We start from the raw sequence: 24,880 nt of genomic DNA on the forward strand, positions 1-24,880 counted from the left end.
AATCAGCATTGTTAAATCAAAGGAGCCCAAAATGAAACAATAAATTATGGAGCTCTACATGAAAGGATATGAGCCTCTCAAAATCGACTGGCTTTGTTTTGTTTTAAATTAGACTTTCAGTGAACTCTTGGCGGCACTTGGGAAGAAATCATGAGTGCTGTAAAGGCTCATCGCTCAGCACACATTTACTAGAAATTGTGATATCAAACTTGCAGCTGGGGAAGGAAAGCTCAGCAAGACCCTGCCTCGGGTCTTGCTTGATTTTGTTTTTAAGTGAGTTAGGTGTCCTACACTTAGAATTCAGGGTTATTCACGAATAAGGATTTCTAGCTTTTCTTGAGAACATGGAAGTGCTTAGCAATATCAGGCCTGCATTCCCACTCAGCAATGCACAGCATATTTGAGCAGAATTATTTCCACCACCATCTTGTTGCCATTCACCCTCAGCTCACTGCCTGGCCAGCTGGGCAGCTGTTTCCCTTGCCCAGCCCCTGCACCTATACATACATAATCCAGGAGCTCTCTCAGGAGCGGTGGGCTCTGGAGTCAGATACCATGCTGGCATCCCTGCTCTAACAAATACCAGTCATGTCATTATCTTAAGCAAGTAATTTGTCTCCCTGAGCCTCAGTTTCCCAAAACTGCAAAACTGAGGTGTTAGTAATAGCATCTGCTCCCAGGGCTGGTGTACATGCATTATTACCTGCTAAGTGCTTGGAGCTGAGCCTGATACACAGTAACTGCTCTATAAATATTAGATGTTACTACCTTCTGGCCCCAGAAGGCATAAGAGTTTCAAGTTTCTGTCCCAGAGCTTTAATATTCTACAGTTATCTGCCAAATTATTTTATGATCAAAATGAAAACGGCATATGGCAAAAGCTATGCAGATAAAACTTAAGGATAACTACAGCCTCCAGACACAAAGGAAGAAACACACCGCATGAGGCACCTGGAATCAGAATATTCATACAGACAGAGGTTAGAGGGGTGGAAGAAGGGGGAATGAGAAGCTATTTAATGAGTACAGAATTTCTCTTTGGAAGCAATGACAAAATTCTGGAGATGGATGGTGGTGATGGTACAAAACAATGCGAATGTACTTGACACCACTAAATGACACACTTAAAATGGACTAAAATGCAAATTTTATGTTACATATATATATATATATATATATATATATATATATATATATATATATATCTTAGCACAATTTTTAAAAAAGGAATTACTCCAGCCTACTTTTACCTACTTGCTAAAAGTAAAATGTTAATGATCCTAAAGTCATTTTAAATCACCATAAATTCATGCTCTCAAAGGCCACATACTGTACATCCCATAATAGTTCGGAGAAAACAATATCAAGTATTTTAACAGCTGTGCTTCACAACAGTGGCCCTTCTTTTGGATCTAGAGGTCTCCTGGGAATGAATCTGTAGCAAATAGAGTATGCGGCTGATGAGATCAACTTTTAATACCTGTCCACAGCAGTTGGCCATTCTTCCTTCATTACAAAATGCCCACACAGGCTCCTCATACTCTCTCTTCTCTCAACAAATACACAAAATGGAGGCTTCCTGCCAAGCACCACTTAACTGGTTGCCTTTGAACTGTGGGATGCTGGGCAACCCTGATGAGAGATTCTGATCTACACCTGTTCTATAACAGTATTCAAAATGCCCATGAACACTAAGATAACCAGGCTGCAAATCAACATACACAGTGCCCTCAACTGTCCCAATCAGGGTCTTTACTTCCACATTTCCACATGCCACTACCTTCCAAGACATCTCTCTCTCTTCTCTCTCTCTCTCTCTCTCTCTCTCTCTCTCTCTCTCACACACACACACACACACACACACATGAAATAATTACTTTTCAAACTGCAATTAATCTAAGAAACACACACAAAACAGGCATAACCTAGTATGTATTCACAATCTTCCAGCCTGGATCCCCTTACAAGTACCTATTTCCTAACATTGACAGGGAGGGACACCCTTTATGAGTTTATAAGCTTGAGACAGGTACACTACACCTAGCTCCATGAAGAAACTCCCCTAAACTTGGAGATTTCTTAAACTAGTGCCTTTTTCGGCACCAGTGTTTTTTGCATTAAACATTCTTTTAATGTTTTAAATATAAGTGAAAATTTGAAATGACAGGTATAATATCTTTCAAATTTCTCAATATTATATACTGAGTACCAACCCCAACTTAGGGAGGGAGAACTACCTGGCACCTTGATTTCCACTGCTGCCCGACAGTTAAGACACCAAGTCCCCACGTGGCTGTATGTCCTATATAATAAACCCTCAAACACTGATCATTTTCCCCTGTGAAAGCACAAAAAAGCGTTCCAAAAAGACGAAAAGGGAAAAGATCAGAGGCACAGTGCACAATTTATCCTCTTAAAATCCAAAGTGAACATCAAATGACAAGTATTTTTATACTCTAAGGATCAAACAGGGAAAAGATAAATGTTTTTAAAATTCACTGAGAAAAAGCCTCAAGCAAAAGCTCCCATGTATAAACCAGTCCGGCAGAAAGCTAAGGAATGGAGCAGGTAATTCCTGGACAAGAAAATTTGGGCTTCCTGTCCAAGCTGCATATAACAAAACAATAAATATGTATCAAATATTTATTAAATAAGGCCAAAATCTCTCTGTTACAGGTTGAATTATGCTCATCTCCCTCCAAATTCATGCAGAAGTCATAAGGCCTAGGACCTCAGAATATGAACTTATTTTGAGCAAGGGTATTTATATAGAGGTAATCAAGTTAAAAGGAGGTCATGTCAGGGTGGGCCCTAACCCAATGTGAATGGTATCTTTATAAGAAGAAGAAATATGAACACAGACAGGCGGAGAAGGAAAGCACAAGGAGAATACAGTAATCTGTAAGGCAAGGAGAGAGGTTAGGACCACACCCTTTCCTCATAGGGCCTCAGAAGGACCAGCCCTACCCACTCTTTGACCTTGGATTTTTACTGACCATAGCACAGGGATTATAAATTTCTGTTGTGTGTTTTGCTGTTTGTTTTTGTTTTGGTACTATGGATTGAGCTCTACCATGGGGGTTCAGGATGTAGACCCTGTAGACAGGGTCTCACTAAGTTGCTGAGGCTAACCTTGAATATGCAATCCTCCTGCCTCAGCCTCCCACATCACTGGGATAACAGGAGTGTGGCAGGATGCATGGCAGTAATTTTCTGTGATTAAGGCATCCAGTTTGTGATACTTTGTTACAGAAGCCCAAACTAATACAGTTGCTTACCAACTGTGATGACCTCAGAGCCAACACAACCCAGTGCACAGGTACTATTTCTATCAAGTGGATATAACACAAATCCATGCAAACATCCCACAAATCCACAGTCAGCACCATTTTAGGCACAGTGGGGTCCCAGGAGAAATCTCAAACTCTCACTGCCCTCTCCTGCAAACATTTTACCACCTACCTACCATGGGAAACATACAGGGCACTACTATAAATCACGTGCAAGTATGTATAAGACAAAAATACCAAATTCTTTGCTTACCAGTTAACAATAACAACAAAAAAGCTGAGCCAATTTAAGACCAGACTTTTCCCAAGACCAATGATAGTATGTGATAAATACTCTTAAGTTCCATGAAGTTTGGGTCCATCTAAACACACTATTCTCTGTCACCCTCTCAGGACACAATTCTACCCTGTAACTACCCTGCTTTGTCCACCAAACAGAACACAATATGCCTTCAATATGTCAGCCTGTTTCATCTCCCTAAATACATAATTGATTTTCAACATTTTATGCTCCAGTTACTGCCCAAAAGCAGACTGGGACAACTTCATATTTCAATTACCCCTTCCTTTAAAGTATAAAAGGAGTGATCAGAACAATTAACCAACTTCCTTCAGTTATTCTGGAAGAGTCATTTGCTCACAGCTTCTTCTAGTTGTTCTTATCATTCACATATATACCTCTTATGTATCAAAAAAGATATAAAATTTATATAACCTGGCTAAAAAATAGAACTACATATATGATGAAAAACCACCAAGAGGAGGAGAAGAATTCATCTTTATTTGGAACACAGAGTAGCTACTTACTTTCCCCATAGAAACAGAATTAGGACCAATGTCAAACAAAAATTAAAAGCTTAAACTTCCCTTAAAAAAAAAAAAAACTAGAGCTATATATTTAGGTCATTTTATTTTTAACCACAGCCTCCTAAATGACCTGAATATCCCAACATCCATTCTAAGTGACAAGTTTTATAATTCTTATGAATAATTTAACTGGGCAAATTTGCTTTACTTGTTGTTGAATAAAAATGTTGCTTCAGAAATTGACAGGCCAGTTGCCCACAAAAAATTTCCGTCGGAATACCTGCCATTCCTATTAGGGAAAAATAGGGTGTGATGGGAAGGAAGTTTAAAACTGGATCTCTTGCCTGGCAGAGACTTTTGCTATCATCGAAATGGGCAGCTTTGGTTTATGTGTAGTCTTCCATCTGTTCACCATCTCCCCAAACACTGTAAATAGCAAGGTATTCTGAGGTTCCAAAGGTGTGTGTTCGAATTCAGGTTCAGAAAGACATTGCTAACAGCACACTCACACAGTGAGTGACTTTCTTAGAACACTGAGCCAGATATGCCAGAATATTTTGTTAAAATAGAAACCATAGCAGCCTTGGCCTTGGCAACAATAAGGTTAATGGGGGTTGGTGGTGTTTTTTTTAATCCGTCCTCATTTCTACAAAAGCTGGTATCTCAGGGAGAAGAAAACAATTTATCCAGAATGATGCTGGCTTTGGGAAACAAGAGTATTTACTATGGGGGCCCAGGGTCGGCCAGGTTATAAAGATATCACCCCTCTGAGCTCACTCTCTGGGCCTCTTCTGGCCTCTTACTCTCCAGTTCCTGGAAGTCCTGTGACTAAATCCACAAAGCTTAAAAACAGAAACTGGAGGTGGGGGCCCAGGTCTTCCCTCCTTATTTTTCTCGGGTGCCACATGATGAAGTCCTGTATGTGAGTGGCCTCCAGGGAGGGAAGCCTGATGGCACAACATTGCCAGGGGACAGGCAGGCAAGACTGAATTAGGAAGCCACTGCAGACCCAAGCTGTGGTGTGAATGTGTCCTGCAAAAGTCCACATCTTGGAAAGTCAATCCCCAAGTTCTCCTGTTAATGCAATTTGGAAGAGAGATCTTTGGAAAGTAACTGGTTAGATGAGGTCATAGCAAGTAAAGCCCCCATGACAGTATTAGAGGAAGACATACCTGAGTTGGCATGCTTGCTCTCTTTCACCATGTGATGCCCTCTGCCATGTAATGAGGCAGCAAAAAACAGCCCTCATCTGGTACCAAGCAGATGCTAGCACCACACTCTTTAGTTACCAGCCTCCAAAACCATGAGCCAAAGAAACTTCTTTTCTATATAAGTTAAATGGCCTTGGATGTTTTGTTATTGTAACAGAAAACAAATGAAGACAAAACATATTGAAATCATTTTACAAGTATTTAAGTCATATTCTCCAAGTTTAGTTCTATTAGTTAAAAAAAAAAGTGCAGTTTGAATTCTTTATGTCTTCTTTCCACTTATCACTCAAAACTGGTTCAAAACTCGAAAAACTGAAGGAGCAGTCATTGACTCCACCCTCAAATACCAATAATCAAAAGAATGAATGTTTCATTTTCAAGACACAGAACTTACCTCTTCTAAGTTTATTTTACTTCTAAGTCATCTGTGAGAAAATAAAAAGAAACAGAGAAAACAAAACTATTCTAATTCCCAAAATACTGACTTTTTTCATTTTATTCAAAACTTAGTCAAGGAACCACTGTTACTATTATTATGACCATTCCCAGTGCAGCGCCACTCAGTCACTTATTTAGCAGCAACTAAGTGAGCTGCTGCTCACCCTCACTTGTAAAATGGGAATGGTGATACTCCTACCTAGTGGGTGTGATCTTAGAACAAATGATATAATGAAGGATTAAAGGGACTATTGCTCATAAAGCACTTGCCATGTACATAGCAGAGCAGTGTTAAATAAATGTCCCTGCCCATCCTCATCTGTTAAGAATGGACATGTTCATTCAGAACCAGTAAGGGCTTTGGGGGATTATTCCAGTAAGCCTTTGTTTCATTTTTACTGAGGTATTTGATATACAATGAGAAAAGTATCTTCCAAATGTCACTCAGAAAAAAAAAAGTTAAAGCTCTTCATTTCTACAAGCATGTAGTTCTGAATGTTGTCTCCTTCCCACACCCTTGAAATAGGATTTGGCAGAACATAATCTGTAAACTAGAGTCACATGTTGGTATTAGATCCTTCTTTACTGTACAGACAATGGTGAGGCCACTCCCGCGCTGGCCATGCCCAGGGCCTCCCATTCAAAGGATGAGAAGAGCAACTCTCCCATTAGTAGTGGCTCTGGGATCAGAAACGATGGTCCCTGATCATTGTCAATAAGGCCACTTGTCTCAAGGATACCCAGCAACAGCATATCCTTATTTTATCATTTTCTATCTTCTTCTAAGATTGGCCAACTACTGTTTCATAGTTTCTCAGATATCCCCCATTTAAGCCACAAACAGATCTATCAGTTAAGTTACAAAAGTTGACTAGATCTTTTTTATATAAAATTAAAGACAGGAATACTTACCACCAGTGTTCTCTGAATGATATTATAACTATCATTTAAGAAAATTTCTCCAGGATTGAATATTGCCAAAGACTAGGTCTCTATATGACCCATTGTTCAAGAAGTTCCTGAAGTACTAGATGGTACCCACCAATGGTCCACATTTGCTATTTCTTTGGGTTCTTTATCTTCTGGTCCACCTATTTCCAGAAAAGTCTTTTTTTCTTGATTGTGAAATGCTTCTGCTAAAATACTCCAACAGCACTTACATGTTTTATTTGTGAATAGTCCATAAAATCTTATCAGTATTGAAATGCCTTCAAATTCCACCTTTTCAGTTTTAAGAATACTGTCTTAAATACTTTTAAGTGAAAATGAAAGTGGCCAATCTATCATTCATTTCTCCAACCTTTTTTTTGTTCTTCAGCAATAATCTGAATTCTAAATCTGTCTGAAATCATCAACTTATTTCAGCAATTAACCCAGTCTCCAAGATCAACAGCAAACTACAGACAATCAGCCTACTGCAGTTATCATCCCAAATGAGTCCTCACTCATTACCACTTGGTCAGAGGTGGTCCCTCATGGGGCAAGGCTGATGGATTCTGCCCTGGAGTTCTGCTACAGGACTTTCCCCAGGTGGGCAGAGCTTAGTTTATTTTGATAGTCTCCATTCATGTTATTCTTTTGAATCCAGAAACAGGCAAAAGATTTGGCAATCTTAGGTTAGTTGTGGGGAAACTTAGACTAATTTACCAGCAAATTTTCCACAATAAAGATAGTATGCACCCTACTCCTGCCTTTCCAGAGTTCTCAGCCAGCCTCTGCCGTGTCCCTAGTCAAATTCTCTGTCTACTCACAAGTCATGAGTTTCATCTTCTTTCTACTTTCTCACTTTCAAATAGTTAACTTGGCTTTCTTACCACTCCACTTGAATCTATTCCCTTCAAGTAACTGAAATACCTCTTAAATATAAAAGCATTTCTGCACATCTTGTGTATGAACCATTCTTTCCCCTACACCACGGTGTCCAGCATTATCAGTTATGAAGAAGTGATCTGACAGTCCTAATGGGGACATGTTAATCCTTCAGAGTTTGATTCGTGATACCTCATCAGCACTTTTAGACAGATGGCCAGGGAGAGCTTTCTGGTTTACTCCCCAATCATCCTACACTCAATCTGCTTGACAGTTTACCTCTCTGTCAATTTCTCATCCACATACCATTCCAAAACCTAGCAAACCCTCCTTTTATAAATGTTGTGTGCTTCCTGCTCTGAGATTACTATCTTTCTAAACCAGATGTCTCCAAAGTAGAGGGAGGGAGATGATCTCCAAGGGTAAGGAAATATGAAAATTTCTGACCATATTTACTTGTCTCATTCTTTCATTTCTATCTTTGTGTATCTTAAAATGCAAACGGCTTATTACTAAACAAGCGTGTGACTGTAATTTATAAATATATAAATGTTTCAGGTATGAGCAAAAGTATTTTACTGAAAGAATTGCAATGTCAAAAATGATTAAAGAAGTTAAAGAAGGTTAAAGCTATTAAAGCTATTGCTTTAATAGAACTTTCTGGGGCAATAGCTCAGTGTTAGAGACTTGCCTGACATATGTGTGGCCTTGAGTTAATCCCCAGGACCCCCCCCCCCAAAAAAAAAAAAAAAGAGGTTTAGTTTAAAGACAACTTGGCTAGGCTGTCATGGTGGTCCACATCTAAAGCCCCAGCTAGTCAGGAAGCTGAGGCAGAAAAATTGCTTAAGCCCAAGAGTTTGAGGTCACCCTGAGTCAACCAAAATAGCAAGAGAAAACTAATAACTTTTCCTAATTTTTTTTGGTGCTCCATGAACAATTCCAACTAAAATACTGTATTCTAGTTGTTGGGTCATAGCTGTTTTGTTTCACATAGCGTTTAGATGGTAACAATATTCTTATTCCAAAGTCAGACCTCACTCTTGGCTTTCATATCATATATTAAATTATGTTTGTTATCCAGGTCTACTCTTTTTTAAAGTTTACTTGTTCTTTTTAGTTATACATGACAGAAGAATATTTTTTGACATATTATGCATATACTTGGGGTATTACTTCTCATGCTGTGGATTGTACATTCAGGTCTACTCTTAAAGACATCTCCATAGTTAAAAAATATTTTTGTCTTTTCTTCAAAATTAAACAATCAAACATCCTTCAAAAAAGAAACGACCCAAGACAAATTTTCAAACACATATAGCACTTACAAAGTCCAGATATCATTCTAAGTTCCTTCTCACTTAATCCTTACAACAGTGTATTTTTAAATATGAAATTATATATATTTTTAATAAAATTCAAAAATAGTATTTATTAATAGATGGAAAAACTTACTCCTGAAAAACTGAGACTCTTCTAAAATGGTGGTCAATACTATTTTCAATTAAAAGGTCAGGAAGGCAAACGCTCTGTGACTTCCACTTTCTTAATCTACCTGCTCTCAAGGCATCTAGTTGTTAACTGTGTGGCCTTGGGCAGCAATATAACCTCTCTGTGCCTTGGAATTCTTATCTACAGTAACTTCATTCACTGGAGTGCTTACTTTGTGGCAGGCACCATTTTTTTTTGTTGAGGGACACAGCGGATAAGACAAAAATCCCTTATTTAAGCAGCCCAATACACAATTCCACAAAGTCACGGAAGATAGCCAGTTATTAAAATGTTAGCCATGATTATTTCTCAAAACAAAGGCCACTTTAGCTATCATTACCTCAGTCCATTTTAAAGGCAAATTTCACCTCGCTCCTAAATGGCTCTTAGCTGGTGAGAGGGGCAGGAAATCAGTTAAAAGACTGGCAAGAATGTGGCACCAGCAAACACCCTCTACCTTCCCCTGCTGTAAAGCTCTAGGGATCTCGCCAGCTGCTGGGGGTAGAACAGCTCGGCCAGGAAAAAGGTTCTGCAGAGGACTTTGGATGGTAGCACCCCACCAGGCTCTGGATGCTCCCAGCACTTTTCCATGATGCCGATGAAGGTCTATTTACACCTGGAGGTTACAGCTGACGACCGCGGCGCGTCTGACAGCTGCAAAATTCAACTGCAGTGCAACTTAATCCCTAATGATGCTGTTTCCAGGCTGCCCTTCCAGAATCTGCCATGAGACCTCTTTTTTACTTATTCAAAATTATTACATAATCACAGACCTCGCTCTCCACGGTCACCACAGAAGAACACGGCTCAGAAAGTCTGCCTTTCAGCACAGAATCTAAAACCACCAGCAGGAGAATAAAAGAATCCTGCTGAATCCAAAGTAAACACAAAGAAGCAGAATGATAACAGGCACTCTCCAGAGAGCACTTCCCTTATAAACAGCTTCGATCACCTCACAAACACCTCACCAAACCTACACACCCGAGACAGACCCACATCGCCACCAGCGGGGAAACAGATACCATAGGCCACCACGAAGACTGGACATGCCTTAGGAGTCTTAGGTCACGACCTCAAAAAGTCTTCACGAGGACCAGGAACAATCCAGTTCCTAATATCTGTATTTCATACCATCCCGCTAAAAAGAAAGAAAACCTACTGCAAACATGTCTGCTGTTTGTTGACCAACTGTCTACAAAGCCAGGTAGTTAGCTGGAGTATTTTCCTCTCAATATCAGAAAAATACTCAGTACTCCTCACTGCCTTCTCCTCCCCATATGGATGCACTTCGATTCAGCATCAGGTTGCTGACTTCAGACCTGATGGGCAGGTCAGATGGGCAGGAAGAAGGGAAGCTCAGGAGGAAGAGGAGAAAGGGGAACAGGCTCTGGTCTCCATACAGTCTACACCTCCATCCCCTCCTGCTGCAGGTCCCAAATGCCTCAACACTGGGCCCTCGTGCTTCCCTATAACCTCAAGCCCCCTCTGGACTTTCTGCCAGTTCCATCACAGCGCATGCCCAGTCCCAATACTGGAGGTCAGTCCCTTCCATAGGACTTCGGATCCCAACCCCCATCTCCTCATCCAGCATTTCCCTATTCCAGGCCCTCCCTCTAGGAACGACTTTCTCCCTCCTCTCCCCTCCTCCACAGCCTCTGGAACCTTCTTTCTGTTGTTGAAGTCCTCAGGGGTTACAGAGAGGGGCTCTGGAGTCAGGAGGATCTGGGATAAGCCAGCCTCCACCTTTTTCCGGATGTCTGACCTTGGGCAACTTGCCTAATCTCTCTAAACCTGAGATTCTTCATCTGTACAGCAGGGTTTACATCATCTCTGAAAGTAAGGATTAAATGAAAATACACATAAAGCACTTAGTAAAATCCCCAGCATACATTCAAATAATAAGTGCCCATTTTGTACCAGGAATAGGTTTTGTAAATGGCGGTGATTATCATTCCCTCCCCGCTCCACCTCTTATTTTTTTTAATTGAGGTAAAACAGAAATAACAAAGTTCACTGTTTTAACCATGATTTGAGTATATGCCTATTTCAGAGGCACAAGGACACTCACATGGTCCTAGAGCCACCACCACCAACCCACCGACAACGTTCACCTTTCCCCACTGAAACTCTGCACCTGCTGAACACCAGCCCCTCCTCTCTACTTTTGACACTCTCCACCTGGAAGAGCTGGTTCAGGTGTGGCCCTGGGCAGTCAGAGAGGGTCTTCTCCAGGCTATTTTTCTTAACACAGGTTAAAAAAAAAAATTCTCCTCCTTGAGGCTCTCACTGCTCACAATCCTACCACCCTCTACCCCAGTTCTTCGCTGACACCTACCTATTTTTGGTAACTTCTCATTCACCAGGAATAAATGGGCAGTCCTTAGTTCACAAGTTCCTCTTCCACCCTTTCTCTTGATAGATGCTTCTGCCCAGTAGTCAGCTCCTAAAGGAACAAGAACACAGAGAACCACCTGGATTAGATCCCAACTCTATCTTTTATTAGCTGTGTGACCTGGAACAATTTCTTCCTCTTTCTGGGCCTGGGCTGCCTCACCTATAAATGGGGATAATGTCAGTATGTATTTGTGGGGTTGAGTGGACAGTTTACAGCACTTAAAACAGAGAGCACAGGGTCAGTGAGTGAGGGCAGATCGTACCACGACTGGTGCCCTTGGCTCCAATCAGAGGCTTCCGGATCTAACCTGTCATTCCCAGGGCCACAGCTCATAGAGGCATCATTTGATGCCTATGCTTGATGACCATGACCTCCTATCCTTCCAGCCCTCACACCCCTTCTCTCCCAAGGTCCTTACTCTCTGGTGGCCCTTCAGCGTGTACTCTTGTTCATTCCCTAACCTCGTGGACCCCGCTGCTAATCATCTGACTCACCCCGACCCCTTCCAGCATCCTTGATGTTCTGCAGCCCTCTCCTGTGGCCACACTGTGGGTATCAGCACCAGGACTCAGGTTCTTCTCAACTCCATTCCAAACCCAAAGACCACAGAGAGACTATCACAGCGCCACACAGAGAGAGGTCACTGCACTAGAATTCTCAGACCAGAAAGGCCCTCAATAGCCAAACAGAAAGTCCCTTCCATACCCCTCAACGACTGTTTCAAGCTTTTATCCTTTTCAATCCTGCTCTATCCCTTCCTTCCCACTTCACCCAGAAAGCCAAGGCAGCAGGCTTGACGCCCCAGCACACCAGCTTCTTCCCCTGCTCCTCACCTACCCATAGGCTCCTCCCCTCTCCTTTTCCCTTGGGCTCCAAGAGACCTTCCCTACTGCACTCCAATCTCCAGCTACACCTACCCAGGCAGACAGCTTCAGTTCATTTCTTCTACACCTGCCACACCCCTGAGAAGCAGCACAAAAATCACCTCCTCCCAGTGGCCAGATCCTCTTGCCTCTCAAACCCTACACACGCTCCATAAACGCACTTCAGTCTTTTCTCTGACTCAGTGTCCCTGCCTGAGAACAGAAGCTACAGATTCACTGCAAATCCTCACTGTGCACCCTGGTGGACCAGTAACTGAATAAATAAGCCATGAATACAGTGGATCCTGATTTCTGCTCTGAAATGTTTTCATTAATATGTTTTACTGGGCTAGTCATGGAGGCTGGGGCAGGAGAATGACAAATTTGAGGCCAGCCTCAGTAACTTAGCAAGACCCTATCTCACTAAAAAGTAAAAAGGACTGAGGATGTAACTCAGTGGTAAAGCTCCCTGGATTCAATCCCTAGAAACACCAAAAAAAAAAAAAAGTTTTATTAAAAATGTCAGTTAAGCTGGTTGCATGGGCACCTGCCTATAATCCCAGTTTCTTGGGAGCCTGAGGCAGGATCACAAGTTTGAAACCAGCCTGGGCAACTTAAATGAGACCCTGTCTCATAATAAAAAATACAAAGGGCCAGATGTAGCTCAGTGGTAAAGTACCTATCACAGTTTCAATATTTGGTATCCTCCAAAACCTCATATGTGAGACACATACTAGAAAGTTCAGAGGTGAAACAATTAGGTTATGAGAGCATTAACCTAATCAGTGCATTAATTCACTTATGGGGATTATCTGGGTGATAACATGCCAGGTAGGGTATGGCTAGAAGAGGTAGGCTGTTGGGTATATACTTTGTCAGTGGTGAGGAGAGTCTTTGTCTGTTTCTTGGTGCCATATCCCCAGCTGATTTTCTCCGCCACACCTTCCCACCATGAGGTTCTACTTCAGCTTGAGCCCTGAGGAATAAAGCCAGATGTCTATGGACTGATACCTCTGAAACCATGAGCCCCCAAATAAACATTTCCTCCTCTAAAACTGCTCTTGTCAGGTCTTTTGTTCACAGCAGGGGAAAAAAAAAATTGACTAGAACAGTGCCCCTGGTTTCAATAATCAATACCAAAAAAAGAAAAAGTCAAATCAGATCCATAATCCACGACTTAAACATAATGCCGTATACTTTCTTCCTCTGATCTAGACTGAAAAACATTCTCTGCCCTTGCCTTTCTAGAACAACTATTCCTTTGATGAAAGAAAAAAAAAAACAAAAACAAAAACACTGTTTCCTCCTCAACAAAAATAGAAAACTCAAAATAACAAGATGGTTTATAAAAATCCCCAGCTGATACTGGCTAAGGTAGGGATAAATGCAGTTTATCTGTGAGCCTAAGAAGAGAAAGGGAAGTTTACTTGGGATGACTATTTGGGCACGGTAACAATACTCATATGCTAAGCAAGAAATTTGACCAAAAGGATAAATCTCGGATCTATTTATAAGACAAGGGGGGAAGAGGAAGCAGATAACTCCAGTGGAAATTTCTCTCCTTTGTCTGGTTTTACTTCTGGTATGGTTACCTCACTAATTTCTCCATACTAACTTATGACAATTTAATTTATAGAAAGTGATTTCCAAGGGCCTGGAGAGCAGCAGATGGTACCTCAGGGGCCCATCTGTTTAAGGATGAAAGCTTAGTGCGCACCATTACATCACTCTGACCTTTCTCAGCAACTTCCTATCTGACAAAATCGAGATGTTTGCTCCATCAACAAGATATTTGTGTTTGTCCAGCCTCAGGCTTTGGTTCCTGATTAGCTTTAAAATCATTATGCACCCAAACTGAATAGTGCTACTGTTAGCAGCTGGAAGGTCCTCCTCTGGGCACGGCCCCAGCTCTGTGGCCTTCAGGGAGTGACTGCTGCCCTTTCTGCATAACTGCACACTCCCCTAATGGATGTGCTGATCAGTCCTGCTACCCCTTCCAGAGCTAAAGTCCCTCTTCTTTGCATTCTACCTATTTTTTCAGGGGACCCCAGGCAAGGGAACAATGATGTGGTGACGTAGACCTTAGGCTCCCTCCAGATAAATGCGCCAGCATTGCCTATTCCAACATCAGCATTAACAGTTCAGTACTGCACCAGACCAGTCTTCCCAGGCCTCACAGCATCCCCACTGCTGCCCACATTACAGGAAAACAGCTATTACTTTCTGGATGCCCAAACACCCCAACACCCACACGTATAGATCCGTGTCTCTCAAACACGCTCACCTGCCCACACATCTGCAATGACCTTGGAAGATGCCTATATGACCTACATCTCCAACTTTTCACTGTCCTGACACAAAATGAGTTACACACGTAAACCTAGTGTCACCTGTGAAACACCTGGTAGGTCCTGAACAACAACCCCAAAGAGAATGTAGAAATAACTTTTGAAACAGGTTTTGTCTTGTTTTGTTGGGGTAGGGATCCGTGTACTGATGTGCGCAACTTACTTGACACTCTGTTTAAAGTAAGATGGGCTGATGGGTAGCCATGCAGTAAAGCAAAGACGGCAACATCTTAACTGTAGAATCTAGATGGTGGGCATGTGAAAGTTCACTGTCCATTTCTTTCAACTTTTATGTGTCAAGGTTTTCATAATAAAACATTGCAGGGTGGTGATATTTTTGGTGCCTTCAAGAAGAAAAAAAAAAAAAAAAGTAAACTGAACTTCAGACTTCATTTGAGTTTCACTGGTTTTCCACTAATGTCCTTTCTCTGTTCCAGGATCCAATTGTCATACTTCCTTCTTCTTCTCCAACCTGTTACAGTTTCTTGGTATTCCCTTGTTTTCCATGACCTTGACAGTCTTGAGGAATGGGTCTGGTATTTTGTCAATGTCCCTCAATGGGGACATGTGGGGACTTGTCTGAAGTTTTTTCTAATGGTTAAGGGTGGGGTTATGGGCCTGGGGGGGGGAAACTTAGAGGTGCCCTTCTCACATCATGCTAGGAGCAGGAGCTAAGAGTATGGTATGCCTCTGGCCAAGTGAATGGATTGCTTGGTTAAAGTAGAGTCTGTCAGATTTCTCTACAGTAAATTTACTCTTTCCTCACTTTCCATTCTCTTTCCTTTAAAAGCAGAGTTACAAAATTGAGCCCAGGGCTGGGGTTGTGGCTCAGTGGTAGAGCACTCGCCTTACACGTGAGAGACCCTGGGTTTGATACTCAGCACCACATAAAAATGAATAAACAAAATAAAGGTATTGTGTCCATGTATAACTAAAAAAAAAATTTTTTTAATAAAATTAAATTAAAAAATTGAACCCACACTCAAGGAGGGAAGAGAGAGTACTTACACAAATTATCTGAAACTCCGAGTCTCTTCTCCTAGTGTAAATGTACACATTTATAAATTATACTATGGATTACAATGCAGTACCACACTATTTTGTTGCCCAAATTAGTTCAGCTTTGACTTTTATGAATTCCTTGAGGTTGGCTCCTATATCCTTTCCCCCACCCTATTTTTTTTCCCATATCCTTTTGATGTGCCCACATCCTTTGTTATTCAAGTACTTCTTTGTTTTCTGGCACTGCAAGATGCTTCAGATCTATAATTACCCATTTCTCCAAGGAATCCTGGGTACTGTTATTGGAGAATGGTATTCAGGAACCAAATGTGAGTGTGCTTGTTACTACTGGGGTGTCACTTCTATTAAGCCTTCTCAATGGACAGATCTAGGAAACACCTGTGTATATACCAACCCACCAGGCATGCTTATCTGTATTTATTTTTGCATTGATTTTAGTTCTTATTGATGTTGTTAACTCTAATTCCATATTAAATGGTTCCTTCCAGCCTTCTCTGCTTGCTTACTATAACTTCCCTCTCATCATCTTAACTATTTGTTGCACTCCCATATATACATAGAGCAGTTTTAGAACTGTTAACACATGCCCCACAAGAAACTTTACCAACTACAGTACAGGGTGTATACTGTATAGTTTCTGTTATCTCTAGACTTAGCCAAAACATCATTTTTCCAAAGTTAACAAGGTCCATAACTGGCAGTCTATCTTTCTTCTGGTCTATGTCCTACAGTTATAAATAGATTCTTTTGTCACCCTCTGGATCTCAAGACACACACACACACACACACACACACACACACACATTCTTTTTCTCTCAACACACAAAGAGGAACAACAGCTATTGGCTGGTATCTTTTTTAATTGGAATACACTGAAGTTCTTTAGTGCCTAACTCATCTAAACATTTATTTGTATATCCTACACCACTTCCTTTTGGTATACAAATTCTGCTTTATGCTCAGTACAATAATACTTGTATCTGAATGTATCCTATGACATTTAGCTGGGTCCAATCAGACCACAGTGATTGCTAGAATACCATTAAGATAAACAGATTCTACAAATTTATTTGAAAAAAAACAAAACAAAACACTGTATTGGGGTGGGGTTGTGGCTCAGCGGTAGCACACTCGTCTCGCACGCACAGGACCCTGGGTTCAATCCTTGGCACCACATACAAAATAAATGAGTGAAATAAAGGTATTGTGTCCAACTACAACTATAAAATGAATATTTTTTTAAAAACACTGTATTAAGTTAATACAGCTTAACTGATGGAAATTGTTCAATAAGGAAAGACAATGTTCTTTGCAGTATCATTTAAAATTCAGAAACAGGTAAATAACTGGAAATCATGATATCTCTATTAAGCTGAAAATGAATTACACACAATGATTATAAATCATTTGAAGAACACATATTTATATGACATAATACATACCATGTGTGTACAAAAATAAAGTATGGCATGGTATTTAATGTGTCTGTGAAAAGAAAAACAACGAAAGAAGGACATACAACAAGTTATTTTTAAGTTATTTTTTCCCCTTCCTTTTAATTAAAGTTAAACAAGAGAAGACTGCCGAGTGGGAAACCTCACAGAGGATTCTTCCTAGACACAGTGTATCAGTCCTGACAAAGATGAAAAATGGAATCAGCAGCTCTGCACAGCAACCAGGGTGGGCCAGGCAGGAGAGGCTCAGGCCAGAAGGCACAAGCCCTCAGGTCAGCTGTCACCCGAGGACCCTCCCCAAGGCAAGAGGGGACAGGGTAGTGCTAACTTGTTTTTCAAACAGGCAGAAGGAAGAGGGTAAAACTGGGTGCTGCCTTGGAAGCTATCCTAAGAAATCTGGGTTTTAAAAGATAGGAAAGATTTACATGGGGTAGAGGAAGGAGGCAAAGTGATTGGAGACAGATACTAATAAGAACACTCATCCACTTGGAAGAGTTCTCTTTATCCCACCACCCTGTGAAACAAGAAGATGTTAAAGCTCTGAGTGGACAAGGATCCTTAGATTAAAGTTTCTAAGTATCCCTCCCATCCTCCCGCACAATCCACCCTCTAAAAATGTGCTGTGTGAAAGGGAGGATTACACCTGGGGGATCTGTTTAGCCTCCAGCTGACTTGATATCACTCAAGTGGCTGATATCAGGAGCCCAGCTCTGCATTTTTAAAGGTTAACATTTTTACATTGGAATTCACACTCCACCCCTACAAAAAGTGCTCTGTAATACAGACTAACACAAAGCACCCAGTAACCACCCATTATGCTGTAAAGCTCTCCGTGTGTAGTAATTTTCAATACACAACATCAGGCCCACTAGCCAGCCACCTCCACAACCAGCTCACACAGATAACACACAGTGTGAGCAGAGAGAGCAGCAGGCCAGCCTCGTACAAACCACCTGACAACACACCATGAAGTCCTCATTGCTACGCTCAGGGCTTGGGAAAAACTAGCCTGCGCTGAACACTTAGACGAGGCCACAGTATCTCACACATGCCTTCACCCTCAAATCCTCACAACCAGTTTGGAAATGGCAAGGTTTAAACTCACAGCCAGCTGGATCCAGCAGCAAGGCTGCTGTGTTTTCATTGACAGTGGGTTTACATGTTTCAACAAACTTCAAAAGCAGGCTGAAACATACCCCAGGTATCACAGATTAAAAACAGACATCTCATGGATTTCCTCCTCAAGGAGGAATTCTTTTTCAAAATAATTTATGCATGATGCCCAGATTTCAACTTTATAATCTGAAGCATATCCCAACACAGTAAAGATAAACACTTACAAGTTAACAAAATATCATAATATCCATAAACAAATTGATTATTAAGATGTTAAGCTTAAGAAGAAAATTGCAAATTTAAAATATAATTAACTTTTTTACAATATGATGACCTCAAGTTGAAATCAGACTTCCAAAATGATTTGTTTACTTCTCAACGAGAACTGTCCTAGTTTGTATTCTAACATGCATCCCTCCTTTACAACCTCCTCCCCTTCTCCTCCCCTTTCCCGACCTCTCCCCATTCTCCTCCAAAGACATTCTGCTTCTACAAGTTAACTACAAACAATTCTATTTTGTGTTCTGTAAACCATGAAATAAAAAAGGTTAGGGCCCACTGACAGTTTATAATCTCTTCAGAGTTAGAAATCCCTTTGGAAAGTTAAAATTAGATATTATAGTATACTAGAGCTACTCTTCCCAAACCACTCCAAAGGTTTTTCATTAGAGTGGCTGAAATATTTACACACTCTTAAAATGACAGAGTGAAACTGTGGTGGGACTCAGGATACACCACCCCAAAATATGACTGTAGGAGATAGAACAAGCTACTCCAAAACATACTTCTTGGGCATATTCTGAGCTGGTCATTCTAAGACATTGTCCTTTTGTAAAAGAATGTGCATCTATCAAGGAAATATAAATTACTAAAGTATTTATGTCGTAAAGAAAGCTGCTCCAGACAACTTTTATTACCCCAGAGACTTTATCTGCATAACAAGATAATCTCTATTCACCACACATTTCCTCCCTTTACCACCTTCATTTATCTTCAGTGATCTGATTCTTGTTTGAGTTTCATATTTTGTGGGACTCCCATGCATGTGTAATTAAATAGGGTGTCCCCTACTAATCTGTTTTAATTTGTAGCCCAGCCAAAGAACCTATGAGGGCACAATGAAGCCACTTGCCCTTCCTGCACTGTCAAACACACTGGCGAAGCTCAGCAGTCATTCACACAGTGGGCACTCACATGCTATTTGTGATGGGGTAAAAACAATTCAGGACAATAAGTAATGTATTCTCTTCAGACAATTCAAAAGAGGGCTTTGTACATTAACATAAAAATTTTAAAGAGAAAATGAAAAGAGTTGAAACTTGGGAAGAAGAGAAAGGGAATATACCTATGTTTATTTTTTATGATTGAAAGAAATACTTTGTGTTATTAAAAACACGGATTATATTAATTTAACCACTATGGAAATCAGTATGGAAATTTCTCAAAAGACCATGAATGGAACTGCCATATGACACAGTTACACCACTACACAGTAATTATCTTAAAGAATCAAAGTCATCAGGGCTGGGGATATAGCTCAGAGATAGAGTATTGCCTATAATGCATGAGGCCCCAAGTTCAATCTCCAGCATAAAAAAGAAAAAACTATTAAAGTAATCATATTATAGAGATACATGCATATCCATGTTTATAGCAGCACAATTCATAATAGCCAAACTATGGACCAGCCTAGGTGTCCATCAATGAATGAATGGATAGAGAAAAGTTGGCATGTATGTATGTATATGTGTATATAACAATGTAATATACATTGTTATATTGTGCGCAAGTATGAATACACACACACACACACACATACACACACACACAGAGATATGTACAATGGAATTTTATTAGCCATAAAGAAAAATGAACTCATATCATTTGCAGGAAAACGGGTGGAACTTGAGAACATTATATTAAGCAAAAAAAACAAACTCAGATGGTCAAGAGTCATTATTTTGGGGTTTTTTTTTGGGGGGTGGTGGGGGATACCAGATATTGAACTTAGGGGCACTCAGCCACTAAGTCACATCCTCAGGCCTATTTTGTATTTTAGAAGCAGGGTCTCAGTGAGCTGCTTAGCGCCTCACTTTTGCTGAGGCTGGCTTTAAACTCACAATCCTCCTGCCTCAGCCTCCCAAGCCACTGGAATTACCGGCATGTGCCACTGCACCCAGCTGATGTTTTTCCTCATATATAGAAACTAGAGAGGAAAAGGTGTGCCGGAGGGGAAGGTATGCATGGGGGAGGCGGGGGTGGAATCTTATGAAACTAGAAAGGTTATCAGCAGAGTAGAGGAAAGGAAGAGAGAAAGGGGAAATCCTCGGAAATGATACTGGCCATATTTCATTGTTTTATTGTATACAAGTATGAATATGTAACAATATGTACAACTATAAAGCACCAATAAAAATGTGGATTATAAAATATACAAATAATTAAAATGACATAAGGTAGTTTTTAAAAGAGAAAACTATTCAATCTTACCACAAAAAGACCTTTCCAACTTTTCCTATGTACATATATCCATTTTAAATGCCTAACTTACAACCTGTGTATATAGTAAATGTGTCAAATAGATATATAATACATACTGTGACAAATATAGCATATATGTGATTATAGCATATGGCAGTCCTCCTTATCCACTGAGAACATGTCCCAAGACCCCCAGTGGATGTCCAAAACCTTGGAGAGTGCTGAAGCCTATATATACTGCTTTTGCCTATACTTACATACCTACAATAAAGTTTAATTGATAAAGACAGCACAATAAGAGATTAACAACAGTAATAAAACAACTGTAATAACATACTATAATTAAAGTTACATAAATGTGGTCTTTCCCTCATTGAAAAAAACAAGTCAAACACTAATATTTTTGGACTATGGCTGATGGTAAGTACCTAAAACCAGAGAAAGCAAAACCCCAGATAAGGGGGAGCTCCTGTATGTAGTATTCTGTGGTCTATTGTTTTTCAACTGAACAATAGAAAGACACTTTTCCATGTCGCTGCATTTAACTCCCTCTCAGCCTGTATAGAGACACTGTTAAAAATTTTTATTTGTTAAAAGAGAACATTCCACTGTACACATGACCAGTTTTCTCCCAAGCTCCTTTTGAAGTAAACATTTGTTTTCTCCACTCACTGTACATTACTGAACGTCCATGTGATATAACCTGGTGCATTTGTACAATTAACTCATTGGCATAAATTTCTAAAACTGCTGATCATATGGTTTATATGTAGCACACTGACAACCTGCCTCCAGAAGACTGTCCCCATGGATCCTCTGAACACTGGATGCAAATATTCATTTTTCTCATCACTGTTACCATCATGGGCATTATTTTTTCTAATCAACCACTGGAAAAAAAAGTTATACTGGCATTTAGTGAGCTCCCACCCTGTGCCAGGTGCCACCTTCAAAGCTCCATATGTATTTATATTTAACTTTACAATAACCCTAAAGATGTTGGTGTCCCAATACACTGAGTAAAGAATGGGAAGCTAAAGCCCAGATATGTGACATAACTTGCTCAGAGCAATAAGACTTGTCAAAAGTGCTGCTGAGAAATGAACCCAGTTCATCATCCCCGGAACACACACGGCAGCTCTTAAATATCTGGAAAAGGCCAAAATTCCGGATCACTTACTCTAAAAGGAACTGAGTCATCTCTTTCCCTGGCAAAACCTATTGAAAATTCTCATTTAAAGAACTGTGGAAATACTGTTGGGCTGGGGTTAGGAGAACTGAATTCCCATTTGAGGTCGCTGGCTTATAGGAAGCTGCTATGTGGCCGTGGGAAGACTGCTGGACTAAAATCTCTTCCCTTGGCTGAAGACCACCCAAGATACCCACTGTCTCCACCAATCATGTTGCACAGCCCCAAACAGACACCTATCTGTTCCTTCAGGATTATTTGCTGAAAACTTTCTCTATGCCCTGATTCTGATGACGAACAGGCCATCCTGGTCCCAAGAGTCTAGGAGGAGATGAGCAACAATGCAGAAAACTAACACCGCTCTGACAGAAGGGCACAAGTGCAAGGCACAAGTGAAGCCCAGAGAATGGTGCAGTTCCACGAAACAGCAGCTATGTAAACACTAAGGAGAACTGGGGAAACCCAGCTATTTTTTTTTTAAAGACATGTACAAAAAGAATGTAAGAGAATAAAAACATGGTGTTGCATTAAATGCCTATTATCCTTTTCTTTCCTTTTCCAAACTTTACAGAGCATGATTTAACATTTATAATTCTTAAAATATTTTAATGGCTTGAGAGCACAGATGGAGGCATGATTAATCCTGACTGAAATAACGTATGTGAAAGGTGGAAAGTCTTAAACCCCTATGAATGGTATTATTGTCAGAGCATCAAACAACTTGGAATTATGCATAATACCATTAGAGTGCCGTCACAGAGGTTATTTTGATGTTCTGCCACTTGGTTTCCAGTTCACCTGATAACATACAACATTAATCATTTCTAGTGTTTTCTCCCACATCCCCCCTAAAAACTCTTCTTAAAAGCATGAATGTGGGAGATTGGCCAAACGATACAAAAGAGTTTGCAAGACTTCTGCCAGGTGCAGGAGGGCATGTCTGTAATCCCAGCTACTCAGAAGGCTGAAGAAGGATCGAAAGTTTGAGACCAGCCTGGGGGACTTATCAAGGCCTTGTCTCAAAATTTAAAAAAAAAAAAAAAAAAAGAGCCAAGGATGTAGCTCAGTGATAGAGTACTTTAGAGTATGGGTGAGTCTTGAATCCATTCTCCAAACCAAAAATAATAATAATAATAATTTAAAAATAGGGCTTTCTTTTATTCCAGACGCTGACATTTTGATCTTCTGTCCTACAAAATACTACATCCTCTGAATCATTACTGAAAATTTACATGTATCATTAACATTTCATCAGTGATGGTGCATTTTTAATCTATAAACTCCCTCTGATCTCCAGCCCTGACTTTTTTTTTTTCCATTGAGATTTGAAAGCCTACAGACAATGTCCAATTACTCGCTGAACTCTTATCTTGATTCCCACAGCAACTTCAATGCCTCATGCTTCCAACTCCTCTTCTTTGAGGAGAAACCCTAATTCTTTTATTTGTTCTAATTAGTTATACATGACAGAAGAATGCATTTTGACAACATCATACATGAATGGAGTATAACTACTCATTCTTATGGTTGCACATGATGTAGACATATACAGTTCATGTAATCATTAATGTCCAATTCCTTCTACTATCTTCTACTATCATTTTTACCCCCATATCCCCTTCCCTCCCTTCACTCCCCTGTCTAATCCTCTATTCTTTCCTAGCCGCTCCCCTGCCCCTTACTGTGAAACAGCACCTGCATATAAGAAAGAACATTTGACCTCTGGTTCTTTGGGATTGGCTTATTTCAATTAGCATGACATTCTCCGGTTCCATCCATTTACCTGAAAATTCCATAATTTCATTCTTCTTTAAGGCTAAGTAATATTCTAATGTGTACATGTACCATAGTTTCTTTATCCATTCATCTGTTGCAAAGCATCTAGGTTGGTTCCATAGTTTAGCTATTGTGAACTGAGCTGCTATAAACATTGATGTGGCTGCATCACTATAGTATGCTGATTTTAAATCCTTTGGGTATAAACCGAGGAGTGGGATAGCTGGGTCAAATGGTGATTTCATTCCAAGTTTTCTGAGGAATCTCCATACTGCTTTCTATAGTGGTTGCACCAATTTGCAGTCCCATTAGCAATGTATGAGTGTACCCTTTCCCCCACATCCTCGCCAACATTTATTGTTGCTTGTAGTCTTGATAACTGCCATTCTCCCTGGAGTGAGATGGAATCTCAGTGTAGTTTTGATTTGCATTTGAGAGATCCTAATTCTACCCCTGAATTCTTCCTTCCCACTGCAGCATCATGGGCCACCATTACTTACAATGAACTCTTGGAGCAGTACTCTAGACTCCTCCTTCTTCCTGCCCCTCTATTCTTATTCATCATTCGCTACTGATTTTGCCTTTCTATATTCCTTTCCATCCTTCCCACTTCTGCCCAAGTTCAAGTCATCACCTTAGCCACAGAAGGGTCTCTTCACTGGTTCCCTGGGCTCTCTCCCACCCTTCCTAAACCCATGCCCATTCTTGCTTATCACTATGCTGAAGCAGATACGCCCCTTCCTTACTTAAAAGCCTTCACTGATTCCATCCCCTACAGAATCAAGTCTAAGTTCTTCAGCCTGATCCACTGGTAACTTCACACCCCGCAGGCTACCAAGGCTCTTTCCCCAGGACAGCCTGCTTCCGGCATTTCATTTGCCAACCCAGTCTGGGTAAAGCTCTGAACACTCCCACCCATTGCTCAGGCTGTTGCTTTGGCTGTACCCATCCCACCTTGCTTGCTTAGTTAATTCTTACTCAATCCTCCAAGACAGGATTTAGGCATAACCTCCTCTTGGAAGGAAAAGATCTCCCAACCCTCAGGGCAGAGGAAATGATCCAGGGATCTGCTTCTGTCTCCACCTGGATCTTGGCAGTTAACCTCCTCATGATGAATTTAGATGTGTCAGCCTTGCCCACTGGATTTTAAGTTCCTCCAGAACGGAAACCATAATACTCATCTTTTTAACGA

The 24,880-nt window shown here is 40.6% G+C and overlaps 1 protein-coding gene across 4 annotated transcripts in view; it reads right to left on the minus strand.

Moving 5' to 3' along the window:
* The window catches only part of Tanc1 (tetratricopeptide repeat, ankyrin repeat and coiled-coil containing 1), a 227,218-nt gene that overhangs the window by 182,255 nt on the left and 20,083 nt on the right, over nt 1–24,880 (minus strand). For all 4 annotated transcript variants that reach the window (XM_076865486.2, XM_076865485.2, XM_076865484.2 and 1 more), the window contains exon 2: nt 11,379–11,486. The gene's annotated coding sequence lies outside the window, so the exon portion shown is untranslated. The remainder of the gene's footprint in view (nt 1–11,378; nt 11,487–24,880) is intronic.

This window comes from Callospermophilus lateralis, chromosome 9 (genome assembly GCF_048772815.1).
Source record: "Callospermophilus lateralis isolate mCalLat2 chromosome 9, mCalLat2.hap1, whole genome shotgun sequence".
NCBI lineage: Eukaryota > Metazoa > Chordata > Mammalia > Rodentia > Sciuridae > Callospermophilus > Callospermophilus lateralis.